This window comes from Henckelia pumila, chromosome 1 (genome assembly GCF_033568475.1).
Source record: "Henckelia pumila isolate YLH828 chromosome 1, ASM3356847v2, whole genome shotgun sequence".
In the NCBI taxonomy this organism is placed as follows: Eukaryota; Viridiplantae; Streptophyta; class Magnoliopsida; order Lamiales; family Gesneriaceae; genus Henckelia; species Henckelia pumila.
Window position 1 is genome coordinate 90,438,009 of NC_133120.1, and position 20,313 is coordinate 90,458,321.

The 20,313-nt window shown below is 30.8% G+C and overlaps 1 pseudogene; it reads left to right on the top strand.

The window, feature by feature from the left end:
- The first annotated feature begins 11,435 nt into the window (after positions 1–11,435).
- LOC140874108 (tRNA(His) guanylyltransferase 2-like) lies at positions 11,436–19,682 on the top strand (annotated as a pseudogene).
- The last annotated feature ends 631 nt before the right edge of the window (positions 19,683–20,313 follow it).

Here is a 20,313-nt window from a genome sequence, read left to right on the forward strand (position 1 = left end):
AAATTTATAATATTGAATGATTCAAGAGCTAAAAATTCTAGCCGGGATAGATTGAATTTTTTGGCTCCGCCATTGATCAGAGGTAAAATGAACACCTTCAGTTTACCCACGTACAATCAGTATGAACGAAAAGCTTATTTAAAATCATATTCAAAGAGCCGAATAACATAAGCACGCACATCTGTGTATTGAAGATCATATTATGCTAAGTGTTGAGTTGTAACACGAGTGTTGTTGTATTTGTAATTCAAGTGTTATCAGTTGAAGTGCTGCAAACTTCGTTGTAACAAAAAGCAGCCGTGAACTGTGTTCTTAAGTTTTCTAAGAGTTTTGGGATACGTAGTATGTGTAAGTCCTAATCTTGGAGTGGTTGTTACAAGTTTATTGTAATAGTCAAAGTTTTCTAGAATGAATCCTTCCGAGGTGGAAGAAGGGGTGACGTAAGAGTCTTTTAAATCTCCGAATATCCGTAAACAAACCTTCACGTCACTTTACTTTCAGTTTATCACTCTCACACACAGTCCATCGAATTACAAGTTTAATCTGTTATTTGACCTCATTCCACACTTATTTAGTTGGTCGATTGACATCGACACACGAGAAGAAGTGGTTCAGTTGACCATAACCTCAACTAAAAATTATTATCGAAGAATTCAGAATTAACTGTTACAGCGTCACTCACTGCCTTAGTGAAAGCAGTTTACTAACACCCCCAGAACCCGATCCTAACAATGAACAATATTATTTCGACATTTTTATAATATTATAACAATATTATTAAACCAAGGATATATATTGTTATAATAACTAGTATCTCAACCGTGTGATGCACGTAATGTTATTTTATGTAATTAATAATTAATGAGGATAAGTATTTGCATAAATTAGTTATAACTATTGATATGATGTAATAAAAAAAGAACTTTTATTAAACGGTCTTATATGAATCAATTTTATGAGATAAATATCTTATTCGATTCGACTTATAAAGAAAAAGTATTATTTTTAGGCTAAAAGTACTATTTTTATTGAGATAGGGATTGGGTTGACCCGTCTCATTAATATGAATCTGCAAGATAGTCTTAGAAAATATCTACTAATGTAATAAATAGATTTAAAATTTTAAACATTTGTCTAAATATTTTTATATAAAAATATTTATGTCATTTGAGATAACACTAAAATAAGTATATCAATATTTATGGTGAAATTGAATTTTTTTTATCATTGTATTCGATTTTTTAATTAAGACCCCGTTTGGATTTGGTAGACATTTTTTAAAAAAAGCACTTTTTTAACTTATAATTTTTGGCTTTTGAAAAAGCTCTAATTTTGACTTAAAAAGTGCTTATTTAAGCACTTTTTTGGTCAGCCAAACACTTTATTAAATGAAAATCACTTAAAAAAGTGCTTTTTTGGTCTGGCTTTTGAAACCAAACGGGGCCTAAGTTGAACTGATAATAATAAAAAAGAACAGAAAACATATATTAAAAAGAATTTTTTATTTTAACTATCAAATTTTTAAAGAATGAATAAAAAATTTTCAAAAATTTAAAATATTCTTGTCATTAATTAGATTATTATATTTTGATTAAAATTCTATAGATGAATAAATTTTGATTAAAAATTTATATTATTTTGAGAACATGTTAAAAAATATTTATAATAACTTTTCGATTAATATACATAATAATATTATAATTATAAATTTACAAACAATCAATTTACCAAAATTTTGTGATGATACTCTTCAACAAAAAGTTAGAAAATGAAATATTATCAAACATTTATTTTATTGATTATAATATTTTAGAAAATAATGAGAATTAAATATATTAATTGAATGCATAACTAAATTAAAATCATAACCAAAATTAAATTGATATAAACAATTAAATGTAGCTTATGTTTTAGAGGGATGTCAAATTTAATTTTGAATTTAAAAAAAATTGAAAAGACTTCACATTTAAAGGGTGTTCGAAGAGTTTATAAGCTCTTAAAAATAGCTTGGAGCTTATAAAATGTTTTTTCGAGCAGCTTATAAGTTGTCAAAATAAACTGTTTGTTTGGTCATTTGGTGTTCCTAAAAAATAATAAATATAAAACATGGAATGTATCAAAAAATTACTCACCACAAAAAAGGTAAAGATTAAAAAATAGATTTTATTTACTCTAAAACTCCAAAGACAAAATCATTTAGTTTCGTGACTTCCATTAATTTTTCTGTGTTGAGAGCAGTCTCTTGAAATCATTACTCCAATCACATCTAGCAAAAAAAATGACAAATATAGGAACTGTCAGATTATCGGTTTGATCTATAAAAAAATAAAAATATTATTGTAAATATAAAGCTAATAATATTTGTTAAATTCACGACACATGAAAAAACGTACCACAAAAATTCCTTTTCATCTATGATATATGCGTTCGTCAAATTTTTTGAAGCTTTTAAATTCAAACATCTTTGACGGAAACTATTATCGAAAATCTCTCACACATTTGTTTTATTGAAAATATTGATTTTGTATTTTTTTTGACGTGGTCTTGTATTTAAATATATTATGTGCAATAATCATGTTTTTAATAGCAAAAATATGACATTTAGGGGCTGGCATACCGGATCAAAATACCGAGTTTTCGGCATACCGTACCGAAATTTTTTCGATATACAGACATTTTTTCGGTTTACCACATTTTTTTTCAATATTTATACGGTATCAATATAGATTTTTTTCGTACCAAAATTTTTGAATTTCTGTATCAATATGAATTTTTTTCATACCAATATTTTTGATACGGTATACCGAAAAACCACCCCTTCTTTGAGTATTGACTTTAATTTCTCAAGAACACCATATTTTATAGTTGCATGTATGCGTGTCCCCTGAAAAATCGAGAAAAAGTAAATTATACCGACATTTTTTAGATAAAAAACATATATAAATCATAAAAAAATTATGTATACGGTATACCTCAACATCCATTGTGGGATCCCTTTTTGTTTTCGTATGGAAGTAGATGGTAACAACGCACTAACCTTAGTTTTAGCGCTCGATGTCAGTTTGAATGATTTAGTTAACGGATAACTTTAAACAAATGTGCCATTTGGTTTGCAATTGAGTGGTGGTTGTTTACTAAAATATTACATGATAGTTTTTGCATGTTAACTTTATTTATACATTCGGTGTCTTCAAATTCATATTGGAAATTTTATGTGTTTATGTTAAGTTTTTGAGTTTTAAATTATGGAAAGAAATTAAGCTTTTGGGTTTTCGAATTTTAATGGTGGAATTTTAATTTTTTTGGAAAGAAAAGATTATGAAATGAATGCTGAACTTATAGGATATATATTTTTTTTAAAATATTCTTGTATGTATTTTAATCTTAAGTGTCCTTTTTAAGCGGTGGTTTTTTTTAAAAAAAAAATTAGGTTATATATATATATATATATATGAGTGTATATACATACATAGATATCTATATAAAAATACATACAAATATGGCAAGCTAAATTTGGTTAAATATATATCATTTATCGAATATTTTGGTTATATTATATATATATATATATATATATATATATATTTGCATAAACATATGGTGAAATAGCAAAGTTTGGATATATATATATATATATATATGTATATTTAACATTTTCGAGTATTTTGAATTTTTATGACATTTTTTTAATTTTAAAGGTTTTTAATTCAATCAAGAAATTAGAATGATTGATTTTTTGTATTTTTTGATAGGTTGTATATTTTGAAAGCCACTATGATGGATTGCATGTATACCTAACTTATGGAATTTTTTGTATGTTTTATTGATAATTATCGATGTTATTATATATAGAGTATGAATATATTTTTAAAAAACTACTGGGTATTTGAAAAGTGTTCATATTCAGAATGTTCAGGTATGTAAATTTTTAAAAAATGTAATGGTTGGCGGAAATTAAGTGTTGATTTTTTTTTCCAGAATTTTAAAACGAATTTAAATTTATTTGTAAATCAAATATTATAGATTGAATGTTGAACTTATGATATTGTTTGTAAATGTTCTGATATGTTAAAGTGTTCAAATATTTAATGATTGAATTCTGAACTTCTGATTTTTTTGTAAATGTTCTCATATGTTAAAGTGTTCAAATATTTAATGGTTGCCAGAATTTAAGCTTTGGTTTTTTTTTTTTTTTTTTTTTTGTATTTTAGATTTACGGTTATATATATATATAGAGTTTTGATAATTGACTCAGATCTAGAAACTTCAGAGATCAACTGATCAAATACCGAACACAAAAGACACTAACTGACCGAAAGTTCTCTAGGCAAAATCAAGAGATCAACTGAAACTGATCATCTGTAAATAAAATATAAACTGAATATATCATGAAAAAACAAGTATTATTCATTCATCGGAGCAGTTGAGCAGAGTTCAACTGAGAGTATGAAGACAACTCGACTTAGTTTATCAGAGATAAACTGGATCAGTTGGGCTTAACTAAAACCTATGCCGATTGAGAATCTGTACAAATCAATCCAAATCAAACGGAACTCTTGTGAATAGGTTTTTCCGTACCAGACAAAAGCGCTGAAGGCAGAAATACATCAGCGTACGATGGTGCCAGAGAATGTTGCGAAAAAGACAAGCTAACGACCAATGATTTGAATTCAAATAGAGTCGTTGTCTGTGGTTGTATAAATATTCACTCATATGATGATTCAAGCATCCGACTCCTTAAGAATTCTCATATACACATTAAAGGAATCAGACATAAACTGAACGCATTCAGTTTACCCACTCAATTGAGAAAGCAAGCTTATCATCTAAAAGTCAAAGAACACAAGCAAGAACATTCAAGCAGGGAAATATCAATTAGTGCTTAGTGTTGTTTCTCAACAAGAGTTGTATCAGTTGAGGTGCTGCAAACCTCATTGTAACAATGAAACAGTCATGAATTGTTCTCTTGAGTGTTTTAGGAGTTTTGGGATAGACAGTGTGTGTAAGTCCTAGTCTTGGAGTGGGCTGTTGCAAGTATATTGTAATAGTCAAAGTTTTCTTGAGTGAATCCTTCCGATAAGGAAGAAGATGGTGAAATAGGAGTCTTTGAAATCTCCGAAGATCCGTAAACAACCATCCGTGTTATTTTTCTTCAGTTTACCACAATCACACACAGTTCATTAATATTAAGTTCAATCTATTAATTGACATTATTCCACACAATATAGTTGTTTGTCAATTAACATCGACACACAAGAAGGACAAAGATCAGTTGACCAACCTCAACTGAACTCAACTTGAAAGATTTTGAAGTCAACTGCTACACTGATTTTGAGCAAATCAGTTTACCAGCAACACCGCACTCGATCCTATCATATATACACATACATACGAATGTGGCAAAACTGAAAAATTCGGTAAAATATATATAGATACACATACATACAAATATGGCAAAATTTCAAAATTTAGTAATATATATATCATTTATCGAATATTTCGATTATATTATATACATACATATATACATACATACATACATACATACATACATACATACATACATACATACATACATATATGATAAAATAGAATATATATAACATTTACAGCTATCATGGATGTACAGGAACATTTTTTAAAATTAGATTGATTGATTTTTTATATTTTTTATAGGTTGTATATTTTGAAAGCAAATATTATGGATTGTATCCCAAACAAATTAGAACAAATAAATAAATAAATAAACAGATTGTATCCCGTTGACTATGTCAGGGGCAAAATCCTCTGCTACACTTGGTGCTACAAACCGTGCTACATTTGCTAAAAAAAATCCCGTTTGCACAAATTATTAAAAATTAAATTCATTAAACAACATGGATGAACAAAATATAATTAATCATTGATAAAATTTTCGATTCACCTATTTTTTCAATTAAAAAAATCATCAATAAATTGTTTTACTCATTTATCGTGGTTGAGACACAATTTATTGCCTATTTTAATTGAAAAAATAGGTGAATCGAAAATTTTATCAATGATTAATTATATTTTGTTCATCCATGTTGTTTAGTGAATTTAATTTTTAATAATTTGTGCAAACGGGTTTTTTTTTTAGCAAATTGTAGCACAGTTTGTAGCACCAAGTGTAGCAAAGGATTTCGTCTCACTATGTCATATATAAAAGTTTTTGTCTAAATTATATCCATAATTTTCAAAATTCATTGTTTTAGTATGTATGTATATGTATATATATATATAATGTGTGTGTATATATATATATATATCATTTATTGAAGATTTTTAATATATATGGTAATTTTTCGAAATTTGATTTGAAGCAAATTTTTTGGCAAATTTATCTCCATTAAAAATTGTTTATATTGTTATTTATTAAATTTTTCCATTTTTAGCATAAGTCATTTATGAATCAAATTTAAATATATATATATATATATATATATAGAATTAAATAAATTTTATTTCTGTTTTTAGCAAAAAAAAATTTGGTGAGATTTTACTATATATGGCAACAAATCGGCTTTTATATATAATATGATAGATATAGATATAGATTTATTTTTGGTAGAATTTTGGATTATTTTTGTATTTTATATTTGACATAAACAAATTAATGATTGTAGTTTATATTTGACATAAACAAAATTTTGATGTTCCAAATTGAACATCAGCACAGTTTTATGGGAGTTTTATTTATGAAAAATATTTTATTCTCAAATAAAATAAAAATTTTCTTTTACTATATCATGCCATTTTCTAAAAATATGTCTAACTAAGATTGAAATTATATTTATTGCGAGATACAAGATTAATACTTTTTAGTAAATGATATTATTAATTAATAGATTTCATGCATGATTAATACTTTTTAGTAAATTAAATTAAATTATTAATTAATATAGTATTGATTTTTTTCGAATTGTTTAGCTCCGATTATATGAAAGGCTATATTACGTACATAATAGTAAGGTTATACACATATATATATATGTATATGTATAAACATATCAACCAAAGTATTATTGTTGATACATAAAGACTGTATCTTAAGTTGTCTCCATGAAATTAATGATGTCCTACATTCTTCTATTATGGATGTTTTTTTTCAACAGCGGGTTAATTTTTATGTGCAGTGCCACCTTAATCAACGATGTTTGTGTTCAAACCCGTGATCCAAATTTTTGCAATAGAGTTTTGGAGTTCGATCCTCGTACTAAATCAGCGGATCTCTACACGCTAGGAGCGGTAACAATAGATCTAGCTACACAACATGCTGCAACCACCTTAACCAAAATCAACGACTTGCAGATGCATTCCAAACCACCAAATCGACGACGTTTATATATGTGTGGTCAATATTACGAAAATGCTTTGAACTCTCTCAGATATGCGCTAGATTATTTGAGAAGCAAACGCTATGTAAGTCTTGTTGATATGGCAAGGAGTTGCTCTGTTGATGGTTTTGAATGTGAATATTCTTTCAAACAAGGGCCAGCTATCATATCTCCTCTCACCGATAACAATAATAAAATGGAAAGTTTTGGTGAGACGATAGCAGTTATTTCTCATATGCTCCAACAAGGAAAATTATAGTGCCATGATTTATATATATATATATATTGAATTTGTTCAACTTCTCAAATATCATGTATCTTGATGAGAACTTGGTTTCCTAAATAATATATGTGGTTATGTTCTTAAGAATTTCATGCATTCTCACTTTTTTCAGTATTTCGTATTTTTCCGGTCGTATAACCATCAACCAATACATGTATGCATATATTTACTGTGAGAGACTTTAAGGTAATTAACTTAGTGTCATGACATGTTTCATGGGAAATATAATTTTTTGATTCATTAACTCGGTTATTTTGAGTTTTGATCCATTAAATTTTTAAATTTTGGTTTTGCTACATTGATTTTAAATTTTCAACTATTTTAATGCAATTGTTAACGTGGCAATTTGATATGTCACCGTTTTCCTATGTCATATATCATCATCTGATGTCACGTTAATAATAGAATCAAAATAGCAAAAAACTAAAAGTTACTTTACAATAATCAAACTTTGAAAATTTAATAAACAAAAAAAATGGACGAGTTAATCGACAAAAAAATCATTTTTTCTAATTTAATATTAATAAAACCAAAATAGCCATTTTCTCAAGTTACAAACATATTTCTTTTTATTTAATAAAAAAGTAATAAGAACATGTTTAAGTAAAGTTGTATCTAATCTATAACTAGCATATTCTGGTAATTTTTTTAATTTATTTATATATTTTTCTTTTTAAAATCACTCAATAGATGAAAATTATTATAGGAAGCTATGTTTAACCTTTTTTTTTCATCTTATTATATAATTATAGGAAAATTTTTGGATCATGATCATAAAGGATTCACCAAAAAATTTAGTTAAATTTTGGACTCTTGTTTTATTAATAATAGTATAAATAATAGTGTCATGACCTTATAAGTAGCTAGATAGGAAATATTTAATAAAACAATAGCCTAAAATATAAGTAATTTTTGGTGAAGTTTTTCATAATCCCAAATCTTTCTTCTACACATTTTAAAATTTAATAAATAATTTTTTTTACCCAACTTCATGAATTGGGAAAAATCATTAGAAAGAAATTTAAAAACAAAATATACACAATATATAATATTCATATAATTATTTTACACATACAAAATATATTCATAGTGACTAGTATACATAAAACCCTGCAAATTAATTTTATCTCATGAAGCAATCAATTGATATTCATCTAAAAGAACTAATAATTTAAAAATTAAATTTATGGAAAAAAATATTTATGAGAAAATTATTTGGATTAAAAAATATTTTTGTTTGATAAATAAAATATTTGATGAAGTAATTGTAAGACAGAATGATTGCCGCTCAAATTTTTTTAACCGCACAGCAGTCAAAGCGCCGTAATTCGATCATTCTATCCAGCAGAAACAATTATTGCATCCCAACAATCTCCCTCTCAATAATTGCACTCCTTGCAATCAATGACAATCGAACACATGACCTTGGCTTTGATATAAATTGTAAGATCGAGTGCTTGCCGCTCAAATCTTTTAAACCATACAACAGCCCAAGCATCATGCATGATTTGATCGCTATATCCAACAGGGATAATTATTGCACCCCAACGGTAATTATTATAATTGTTTTTTTTTAACCAAAATAACTTTGTCGTCGTCCTCCTCCAATTAACTTTACGCACCCCCTTTAATCCTCAAGTCAATTATTCCCAAATCTTGAGAGCCGAATAACTTTACACACATTTTCAAATAATAATAATAATATAATAATAAATAACTTTATACATCATCTTTAATCCTTAAGAAATTCAAAAGATCGAGAAATTAAGAGAATAGTCATTTGTTTTGTAATGACTGATCGGATCTTTTTTAAGAGATCTTTCTCCCGACCTCTTCTAAAATTTATGGGAGCAAAGGAAGCTAATAATGTCTTACGAGAGATTCATGATAGATGTTGTGGAAATCACTTGAGCAATATAGCTTTGGCCCGAAAAGCCCTCCTAGCCCTTTTTTTTTTTTTTACCTACCATGCAAAATGATGCATTTATCCTAGTTAAATCATGCTATAATTGTCTAAAACACAAAACCTACAGTGGAGACTTGTGGAATCCATGAAAGCAATCGTAGCAGCTTGCTTATTTGATCAATGGGGGATGGACATCGTTGGGCCCTTCTCTATTAGCACGAGATAGAGAAAATTCTTGTTAGTGGCAATCAACTACATTTCTAAGTGGATGGAGGCCGAACCCTTGTCCAAGATAACGGAGAACGGAGTATTAAATTTCCTATGGAAGAACATTGTATGTCAGTTCGGTATACCTGGTCGGCTCATATCATACAACAGAAGGCAGTTTTGTGATTCCGAAGTCCAGGCCTAGTGTGAGGAAATGAAGATTGAACAAATCTTTACCTATGTCGTCCATCCTCAAAGCAATGGGCAGATTAAGGTCACCAATAGATAAATCGTCCAAGCACTCAAAGTACGACTAGACATAGCTCGGGAAAAATGTCCGATGGATGAGCTCCCCACCATCCTCTGGTCTTACCAAACCACGGCCCGAATTGGGATAAGAGAGACCCCTTACAGCTTGATATACGGGACAAAGACAGTACTCTTGAAACAATTTGGACATGATAGTGTTAAGATAATAGCGTATGGTCCGAACAACAAAGAACTACGAGCAATGGATCTGAATTTGGTTGAAGAGAATAGGTCTAGAGCAGCCGTAAGGCTAACGGTCTACCACAAAATGATGGCACGCCTACACCAAGGATGTTCAACCTGGAATTTTCAAAGAAGATGACTTAGAGAGTGTTTGACTAAGCTTATTAAAAATAGTTTATAAGCTCTATAATCTTATAAGTTGTTTTAGCCTTTTAGGAGCTTATAAACTGTCAGATCTTATTTTAAAAATAAGCTGTTAAAGTGTTTGAATAAACTTATTTTAAATAACTTAAATATTTTGATGAGTTTATTATTATAAGATTTTTTTATTGTTGAAATTATAAAAACAGTATAATACTATAAAAGCAATATAAATAGTAATATACATACAAAAATAGTTTTAAATTTATCATAAATGTTAAACATATATTGAAAAATGAAACTATTTTTTATTTTAATTTAGAAAAAAATTGATAAATTATCTAGAAAAAATGGACAGAGGGTGTGGAGAGAATTTAATAATTTATAAGGATAATATGGAGAAGTAAAATACCATGATAAGATATTTTTTTAAAAAAATATGGGTGATCTTATTTTTTAAAAACAGCTTATAAGCTGTCAAACAACTTATTTTGACAGATTATAAGTTGCTTAACAAAATTCAATAAAATTTTACATAGTTAAAATATTAAATTTTTTTAATCATAATCACTATTTATTTAATATTTTTTTTCAAAATATTATCGAGAAAATTATGTATACAAAAATCAAAATTTTAGCTACAAAATATGTATTTATTTTTTATGGTATCAATTTATTTATTCACAATTATTTAGATATTGTATGCTTTAATATAATTTATCTAATCTTTCTCGTTAATATAAAAAATATTATGCATAAATGAAAATTTTAATCAAATCATTTTTTACGTATAAAATATAATATACAAATATATTTAATTAAAATAAAAAATAAAATATGCATTTTTTGTAATAAAAGACAAATTGTCACTGAAAATTGACTGAAATTCGACGGATATGTATCAATTAAGTCACTAACAAAAATTCGTATATCAATTTCAACATTTAACCAATAATAATTCGTATACTAAATTAAATTTTATTCAGTTTAATTATACTATTTAGTTATCATTTCAAAATTTAAAATTTTCCGTTAAAAAATAAGGGCTTAAGCCAGCATCTCGAAACTCGAATACACACAATTAAACAAAAACAGAGCAGCCCGTCGAACCCATTTTCCGGCAGCCGTCGTTTACCGTCGTCGATCGTTGTTTAGCTTAGGCGCAAGGTCGTTTAGGTCGTTTGGAGCTTGTTTTCGAAGCTTGAGTATAATTTCGAAATCAGGGTTTCGAATTTTGAGGATTTCGAGTTAATTGAATTCCAACTATTGATATTTGATGTATTATTGGTTGTAGGTACTATTGGAATCAATTGAAGGTATTGGTTATTTTTCAGAATTTATTTGGCATAATATCGAATTTCCAGATTTTTAATATTGGGAATTTTCGAACTGGTGGGGCTGCATGACGATGCAGACACCCCTGTGGGTTGCTTCAGCATTGTTTCAGTTGTTATCGCACCGTTTATTGGCTCCTGTTTATCCTGTTCATATTGAGTCCAGTTACATGCATTTCATATTTCAATTTTAAATATGTTATGCATGATTTACGTTTAACTGTTCATACTAGAATCCTAACCTCAGTATTTCTGGGGGGCTGCTGTGGCTGCTCTTGGGCACCTTGGTAGGTCACCCAAGTGGTTTTGCAGCACGAGGCGGAGAGTCTGCCAGTGGAGCTCGTGATTGAGGTTGGATCGTGTCTCTGTTTCCCAGTTATATTTAAATGTATTATATAAGAGGTATATTTATAGTTTCCGGGGAAATGTCTCGAGTATCTGCATTATTATTTGGGAGAACGGAGATTTATTTGGATTATTCGCTGTTATGAATGTGCCTGTGAGCTCTGCATGTGCTTTTATTTTATTTGTCCAGTACTCTAGTCTTGGCTAGTGCGGTCGTAGGCTTGTGATTGTCATTTTTGTTTAAAGAAATTCTAGTTGAGCATATTTTACATAACCTGCTTCGAGCTTTCTGTGTTTTCAGGATGACCTTTTTATGGGAAGGTCATGTCTAAGTTTTTTTTTGGCCCAAAGAGTATTTTAAATCATTTTAAGCTGTTTACACTAATTAAAATTGCATGTTATTTAAATGTGATTGGCATAACGGGGCCTCACACCATTGTTCCTAATAACGCAAAGTGCAGCGAGCCTGGGATAAGTTATTTAAATGGCAAATAGCAAGTACGAGTACGTGAAGTTGTATGAGGTGGAGGATGAAGTCATGCCGCCTAATATTATTGTTGTTCGTGTTGACGGCAGAAATTTTCGCAGGTATATCATCAGCATCTCTTAACATTTTGTTTCACAAATATTTACAGATTGTGGGGTTCCTGATATTTGAGTAGATTTTCTGAAGTGCATGAGTTTGTGAAGCCAAGTTGTAAGAAATCATTGGATTTGATGAATGAGTGCGCCAGGGATGTTTTAGAACACTTCCCAGATATAACATTCTCGTATGGTTACAGTGATGAATTCAGGTTAAGAATGGATTTGTTCGAGAAACATGATCGTTCAGTGTTTGATTTTAACATTGTTGGGTGATACATTGCTCTTCGGTTTCAGTTTTGTATTCAAGAAGGAAACCAAGTTTTATCAACGACGGGCCAGGTTGATGCCTCTCTCTATTGTGCTGAGTCATTTGATTTGATTATCTTTGTATAACAAATAGATTTCTCCGTTAAAAGGATTTTGTTGTCAACTTTGTGGTAGGTAACTAGGTGTTGAAGCTTAATGTGAAACGAGGTTTAATTCCAGTTATTTAATTATTATATAATGTTGCCGAAGTTGCTAATTGTTTTGTTTAGAGTTTTTGGCATCTTAATTTTGAACTTTGTAAGCATTTCCTATAAGGAAGAAAAATGGATAAGAAAAACTAAGTTGAGCAATAGCAAGTCCATTTTTACTTTTCAAGTGCTTATTTGATTGTAAAAGGGGCAGTTATAAGCATTTTGTTCTGCGAGAGACTTAAGTAATCAACATTTTAAAAAAGAAGCTTAGATAAGCGTGGTTTAGAATTTCAAAATGAGGAGTGTAGCACGAATAGTATGTGCTTGCATTCCTTTATGGGAGCTAATTCTAGATTTAATGTTATCTATGGGAAATTGTGCGTACTAGATGCCGTTTCAAAACCAGATGCCAAAGATGAACTAGCAGCGGTGTCAGTGGTGTGCGTTGTAATTCATCTTACCGAAACTGAAAATCATAAATTAGGTTGATCACTTGATCCTCTGTCAACCATATGCCCAGCAAATTTTTTGGTGGTTGGAATTGGATAAGTTCGAATTATAAAATCATGTACTTAAAAAACTTGCTAGTAGAAGTTCTGCTTTGAGACCATTTAAATTTTTTCACAACACTGACTGGTGGTGAAAGGGTTGCATATGTTAGAATCCTATTTAATTTATGGAAAAGTCCCAAAGGAGATAAGAATAAACTCGGTTTTCAGTTATAGGTATTAATTCTGTACAGGCTTGAGCATATCTGTTAGGATGAGCTAGAATTTTGATTTTATGGGTTCTTGGTAATATGGTTATTGGATTACAAGGCTTCCTAAGCCTTTTTACTCCATTAACCATGATTGAAATTAAACCATTCATTGATCCTAAAATCACGTAAGTCGTCCTTTTGATGTCTTTAGTTTAACTTTATTACGCTTCCCTTCCTATTCCTTTTGTCTAATATTTGTATCGTCTCGCACTTTCTCATTGTTTCAGATTCCCATTCTTTTGCTTATCATAAAAGGTAAAAAAGGTTTATCTTGTATGCCTACTTCTTTCTTTGTTGCAGCAAAATCCTTTCCCTCATTGTGTCGTTCTTTACATCTGTTTATGTCTCTAAGTGGAAGGAAGTCTTTCCTGAAAAGGATTTGAGATATTCTCCTTCATTTCGAGGACGAGTTATTTTATGTGCATCTGTGGAGGTTCTTCAAGCATATCTTGCATGGAGACAAAATGAATGTAAGCTATAAATGGTCTTTATTTTTTAGTATGGAGATAGGTTTTGCATTGATTACTTGAAACTTTTTTTTTGTTTGGCAGGCCACATAAGTAACCAGTATGATACTTGTCTTTGGCAGCTGATTAAGGGTGGAAAGCCTGAAAAAGAAGCACGAGAAATGCTTGAGGTGAATTTTGGTGTTCTAATAGGCTGTTTATCCACCTCTTTAAATCAGTGCCTGAGGTGACAAAAGTAATTTTCTGGTAAAATTTTTGAACCAGCGAGGGCTCCTTAGTTCTTGTATAAAAGTTTTTGGGGTTCTTAAGCTCATAGGGCAAATGAGGAATGGTTGTAAGGCCTTTTCAATTATTTAAGTTCATTATGACATTGTTTTTCGCATTTAAGATAAATATTTGGGTTTAATATAAATGACATGTCAAATTGCACGTTACCATGAAAACACAAGAAACTACATAAAATGTTTTGACTAGGGAGGAAAGTTTTGGTCTTTTGGACTGTGCTTCTGAACCTACTGTTTCAGTAGATTAAATAAATGCTGAACTGGCTAAATCTATCCAAAGCAGTAGGCTTGGTGATAAAGCTTTCATCACTTCAGTGTTTTATTTTCTTTCATCCACCGGGGGGTTGCGTGTTGCAAATAGTGTTCCTTCATGTAAAAAATTTTCTGTTATTCACATTTATTATGGATTGGAAATGAACTAGAATCTATTTTCTTTCAGGTTTGTATTTCTTATTATTTCATTGAATTCAATGAATCACGGTGCTTTAATTGATATTTCTCATGGTTTATCTTAATTGTTTTTCATAGGGATCTCGGAAGCAAGACAAAAATGAGTTGCTTTACCAATGTTTTAATATCAACTATAAGAAGAGCATTCCACAGATATTTCGCCAAGGGACATGTGCTCTCAGGACAGAGGTATATCCTCGTTTATGTGCTGCGAAGTATTGCTTGTGGATTTTTGATGGTCTAGTTAAGAATTGGGACATAATCAGCATAGCTTCTGATCCAAACTTGTTTATTTGTTGATGTCTGTTTAAGTAATCAATTTTATATTTTTGTTTGTTTATGCACTAAAACACTAATTGGTATTTGGTATTGTTGCTAATTGCAATATCAAACTCGTCTAAAGTATTTATCCTCTTGTTACTTAGGTTGAAGTTAGTGTGAAAAACAAAGATGATTGTTGTCCCATAAAAAGATAAAAAAGGAGGGTCACACTAGTTCATATGGAAAATATTGCATCGAGACGGTTCTGGAATGATCAGTTGTATCTTTTGAAGGAGTTAGGTTACTTCTCTGAAGATGTTAATAAAATCAAAACTGAGTATCTCAAGTCTTTTCAGTATGAGAGCAGGTTGTTATTGTCCACTTGGATTGTTATTCGTATTGATGGTTGCCATTTTCATAGGTACGACCGCTTTTGCTTACTCTATAATCTTTTTTCATTCTGGCATCAAGGGTGGTTAACTCTAGAGAATGGTATGCATTTGTTTGGTGTAGATTGGCCAATATTTTAATGAGCTTCCTTAAGAATTTTTTTTAATGCAAGTCTAGGACTCCAATCATTCCCATTAAGTGCTTAAGTTACTCGGTTATCAGTGTAGAAGATACGAGAAAATACGAGGAAATTTTCTTTACGCTCATAGTTACCGATCTATATCGTAGAATGAACAGATCCTAATGATTTACTGTTAGTTAATAGATCAATTTTGATAATTAGTTGATAAAATTGTTATCTTTTTTTATTTTGAAGCTAAGATAAACTAGAATACATGGGTGGAATTCTAGAAGTGCGGTTATTTCTATAACTAGCATTGGAGCAGTACATTAGTTCTTGGCTGAGAAATGGTTGGGTTGGAAAATTGTTTGGGCAAAAGAGTAAAACCAAGTTTGAAAATAAATAGAAAGACAATAAATAAATACACTTCCCTGCTGATAATGAATTTAAATCACCGTTAGATACACTTCCCTGCTGATAATGAATTTAAATCACCGTTAGAGTGCTTTGACTGGGTAGAATAGAGAAATAAACAGTAGCATAAATATATGGTGTGAAAAGTAAATAATACTTGTGTTTATGGAGATTTGAAGGTGGTTTAGTCCATGATATTTTTTATGTATATGCGCATTGTTATTAACAGATCAAATATGTAATGCTCATTTTTTATATGCGTGATTTTGATGAGATAGCATAATGTTGCAACATAAATTGGATGTATGACATATGAATATAATACAAGGCAACAATTATGTGTGATATTTAGTTTTGTTTGTGTGAGATGATATGTGATCTTGATGATATAATATCCTTGCTTCTGATTATTATAGCATACTATTGTTCGTGTGAGATGATATTTGATCTTGATGATTGTAGTATCCTTCTTTCTGATGATTGTAGCATACCCTTGCAATATAAACGGTTTATCATCTTGCTCATTTTGCATCTGCTGTTTTGGGAATATGTAGAGAACATGTTGAATTTTGAGTAAACCAATGTTCTAAAAATTGGCTTAGGCGGCGCACCGAAAAAGTGCTTGTCGGAAATTTTTTTATAGGCTTTTAAATCACAAGCCCAATTAAAAAAACTGACGAAAATTATATTTACCCTTCCACGAGAGAATTTATGTAGTAGTAGAGTAAATTTGTGGAATTTTATTAGTTATGTAATTTTGAACTCAATTTAAATCGGATGTTATTGTAATATGTGATTTATAATGTTATACCGTGGAATCCGCCTAGTGGGCCTAGACGCTAGGCGCTAATCTGTCCCCCGACTAGCGCGGTAACGCCTAGCGAATTTTAGAACCTTGGAGTAAACAAAATTAATAACTCAACAGGGTTAAGCACCATGTGGGGATTAATTAAAGCCATTGCAATAAATGGCAGCCGCCTAGGCGGTGTCAAGGTGGGAGGCGGCCGTCGAGTGCACCGCCTTTGCTTAGGCGGTTGAAGATGAGCAGGCGAGGTTGTCAAAGGCAACAAATTTTTGGAGAAAAACCCTAATTATTAATACAGTCATACACTTTCTTTTCCAAAAGTTAATATCCCCACTGGCCGAGTTACCGTAATAGAATTCACCTGAGCTTAACATAATTTAATAACAAAGAAGAAAAATATAATGTGAATTTGTATTGATGTGAATATGTGATGTAATGAACAAGGGAAAAATCCCAGAGATAGGCTCTGTAATATTCTCTCCCACTCTCCCTTGCACTGCTAGTTGCAATTGTTGATCAAGAAATAACCGCATGCCCCTTCTCTCTCGTCCCTCTCTAGTTTTCTACTTAAGGATTTTGAATGTATTGTAGGCTATTGAAATAAAATAATTAATGCTAGGTTCTTGATACTGTTCATTAGTAGTTTTATATTCTTTTTCTACTGTTCTTTTTTTTTTTTAATATTACAAAACAAACATTGTTCTTTGGTATATTTTTAATAAATCTACTACAAAGTTCACAAATAGTCAGATAAAACTAGTCTTCAGAAAATTTAGCGCATTTGTATCTTCGCTCATATTGGAAATCTGGTTAAGGAAATGTGGCCTATTTTATAGTAAATGGTATAACTATGATGCTGCTTTCACCTTCGAAACATCATAATTTTAGTCAGCGCCACGGGGGGAGTTCTTGATCTAGTTATGATGGTGTAATTTTTCTGAATGGCTTTAGACTCTAAATTTTCTTATGGTATTACTGTAGGTTTTCCAAAGTTCATAAATTTGAGAAGCCAAATGATGAAGCAGCTCTGAACCTCATGAATTCTTGTGCGGTCGGCGTATTAGAAGAGTTTAATGATATTGTCTTCTCTTATGGGGTTAGTGATGAGTACAGGTATTCGATCAACTTCCGTAGCATATTACCTTGCTTATATATGAATACTTTGACTTGTTCTTGACTTGTTCTTGACTTGTGCTTGATAACCCACAGCTTTGTTCTGAAGAAAGAGTCCCAACTGTATGGAAGACGTGCCAGGTTTCACTCGCATACGAATATAATTATCACTGCTAACAGTTGGCTAGGACCTTAATGACCTTTTTGGTTCCTTAACTCAGCCTGAGAAGAGTTTGTATAAAGTTCATATTAACAGTTGACTGAATCACCTTAAAGACTCGATAGTGCCTTCACTGCTGCTTTTATTTTGTTTTGTGTTGCAGTGAAATAGTTTCCGCCATAGTATCTTATTTTTCATCAATGTACACTATGAAATGGAAGGATTTCTTCCCTCATAAAGAGATGATGTACCCACCATATTTTGATGGCCGTGCAATTTGCTACCCTTCCTCTCAGATCCTTAGAGATTATCTAGCATGGAGACAAGTTGATTGTGAGTTTATTTTATTTAGTTTTTCTACTTGGTTGGAGGGACATCCGCCTGTGATACCTGCTTTGCTTCAGTAGCTGTGATATAACTAGAAATAAAAAATATCCGAAGATGTTTCAAACTAAAATACTAAAGTAATAACAATTTGCAGGCCACATCAACAACCAGTACAATACGTGTTTCTGGATGCTTGTGAAGTCAGGGAAGACAAAAAGCGCAGCTCAATCTTATTTGAAGGCGCTTACTGCTTTTTCTTCTTCTTTCTAGATCAACACAGGGTCCGTCTCCCTTTGAGTTTCAAAGATAGATACATCTTACATCTCCAGCAGTGCGTGCAAATCTTTTCCAACGTCCAGTACGACATTCTTTGTGAAATTGACTAAATATTTGTCTTGTTCAAATATTTTTTTGGCCTTTATGTGTTACTAATACAAGTGACGAATATTTGAATTATGACCAAGTTCAAGTGTTTTGTCTGTATGAGTTCCAAATGATCATTCTGAATTTGCTAATCTGCAGGGTACTCAAGTTCAAGAGAAAAATGAACTGCTAGCTCAGCTATCCGGTACTACCGATTATTACAACAAATTACCACCAATGTTCCGCCTGGGTTCATCAATTTACCGGAATAAGGTACACTTTCCGACTCCTTCAATGAATGCCTTACGTGTTCAATTTTTAAGCTACAAAAGCATTTGGAACTAACGTTTTTGTTTAAGGGAGCTGAAAATTGATTACTTGATCAATAACAATCAAGAAGATAAGGTTGAGAATTTGAAACTTCTTTTTTCCCCCTGCAGGAGGAGAAGAAAATCCTCAGCGACAAGGAAGAAGAGGGTAGTCTTGATAAATTATGCGTAAAAGTTGTCATCGAATATTGAAATATAATAGAGCCAAGCTTTTGGGAAGCACATTCTACCACGGTACAGATTAATGACTAACTTACTGTACCTATATTTGTAATATTTGAGTGAAATAATGATGATTCAATTGCTTATATACTCACCACTGGGATTGGATCTCTTCATCGAATTCCCGTTGAAACCGAAATTCAGAGCAAAAAGAATCGAAGATATGATCAAACAATTAATAGGGATGCATATATTTCAATCACAAAAAAAAAAAAGAAAAAAAAAATCAATTTCTATTAATACTTTGTGACTAGCACATTTTCTATCAGTGGATCATTAGCAAGTAGCCTTGGTTGCACTTGTTAACACAGCATCTACATGGCAGTCTTCCTTGGCCGACGCATCGAAATATGGTGTTCCCTTTGGAAATCCATTCTCTAGCTGTTCTCTCAGAGAATTCACAAGCATTGTGCACTCGCAACACGGCTGTTTCCACCATCTATGTCGACAGGGAATGTCTAGGGTTGCAAGACCAAGCTGCATGCATGTTTTCCAAGAAAATATGTTAAAAATCTTACATGACATAAAAATGTATACTAATGCGCGCGCACACACACACACTAAAATTGTAAGAGTTTCGATAAGCGCTGAGTATCCGGGAAGCGCTTTCTTGGCTCAAAGATCTTTCTTATTCGGATATAATGGTGGAATCAGATGCTCTTACATTGATTGAAGTGTTGAAGAAACGGAGTCCGGATGATTCCTATGTGGGTTTGATTATTGAAGACTGTAAATTCCTAG